The sequence below is a fragment of the Vigna radiata genome, chromosome 7, assembly GCF_000741045.1.
Source record: "Vigna radiata var. radiata cultivar VC1973A chromosome 7, Vradiata_ver6, whole genome shotgun sequence".
Classification (NCBI taxonomy): domain Eukaryota; kingdom Viridiplantae; phylum Streptophyta; class Magnoliopsida; order Fabales; family Fabaceae; genus Vigna; species Vigna radiata.
Genome location: NC_028357.1, coordinates 51,409,300 through 51,411,027, shown reverse-complemented (window position 1 = coordinate 51,411,027; position 1,728 = coordinate 51,409,300).

The following is a 1,728-nucleotide window of genomic DNA, read 5'->3' as shown; positions in this document are numbered from 1 at the left end:
AGTTTCAAGAATCTCCCTTTCAATAGCTTGAAACAAGTAATTCTTCACTTTGAGATCTTTAAGATTAGCATCAGATACTTTTTGTCGTTTCGCTTCTGTCGGTGCAGTTTCAAGCTTTGGAGTTCCTTCTTCTATAATCTCCCATAACTCTTGGCTTCGTAGAAATTCTCCATTGTCATGGCCCAGAAATCGAAATGACCATCAAATCTTGGAATGGCTGGCTGTACAAATTTTTCAGCCATACTTTTTACTCACTTTTCTCTAGACACTCAGATACACTTTTCTCACCCTGTTTCACTCGTGCACACTTCTGTATCAGGCCCCTTACGGAGCTCTGATACCAATTGTTATAAAATATGTACGTAGAATAAAACTTGTCTAAGTGTATATTTTATTGAATAATCAAGCGTGACTTATAAAAGCCAAAAAAAACAGAATATCACAACTGCTCTGAATAATGGGCAGTTACTAAAATTTAAAATAGCACCTATCTAGGAATAAAATATGCTAACTCCTAATAAATAGGAGATTTATTTTAAAACATTAATAATTTAAAATAACCATTGATTAATATTATTTTGGACCAACTGTACAAATAAAGCCCAACCATTAATGGGGAACTATATAAATGCCCACGGCTCTCAAATTTATTCTCTTGGTCTTTGAATTTGAGTCTTTGAGGAGCCAACCCGCCAAGTCTGCCTCCGCCCAAGGGCCAACCCGGTCTCCTCCAATTCGGTTCCAGCACTTCCGAGGTAACATTTCTTCCAATTTCTGTCCTTCCTTCTTCTAGGGTTGCGTTTTTTCAATCTTTTCTTGAAACTTCAGAAGCAGCAAGAGTTCGTCTTCTCCCCCATTTCCCCCCCTTTTTTCTTCGTTTATGATTACGTATTCACAATCTTCAAACAGGGAGGAGGAGCTTCAATTAGAAAATCTAATTCGGTTCCAGCACTTTCAAGGTACCATTTCTTTCAATTTCTGTCCTTTCTTCTTCTAGGGTTGCGCTTTTTCAATCTTTTCTTGAAACTTCAGAAGCAGCAGCAAGAGTTCGTCTTCTCCCCATTCCTTTCTGGTATTGTCAAGTGTGCATTTCTTTATTCTAGTAAGCATCCTTGCATTAAGTTCTGTCTGTGTTCCACCAAATGAATTTGGGTCTTTTTCCCATCTGTGATCCCTCGTATGAGGCTCTATTGCTCTCATAACTCCTTGCGTTTTGACCAGCTGGTTGTTGACTACGGATTCTGGATGGAATGAAAATCTATATGTTGTCTGCTACTCACTATACATTTGTTGATTATTCATTTTATATTTTTTATCTTGTTGAACTAATTATGCAAACTAAAGGAGTTTATAATCAGGGTTTTGCTATGTTTATTGTCCAATCTGATTTTCTATCTTCTATATGTGCACACTAGTAAATAGTTTCCTGGGCTGTACAATCCAGTCCAGTTATTATATCCCCTCCTCCCTACATTTTTTTATTGGTAGCATTACCCTATGAACGTTTTTTGTTCTAATAAGTAGGATATCTTCACTTGAATAAGTAGTTATATTATATCAAAGTTCTATATTCAGAATGAGATGTCTTTATATGGTTCCGTGTATTATGACTACTTGGCTGCATAGTTTTAGTTGAAGAAATTATGATTTTGGGACAAACATAAAATATATAAACAAGCTTCAAATGGTCGGTAATTACGTGGTTTTCCATGTTCACTTAATCTAGGT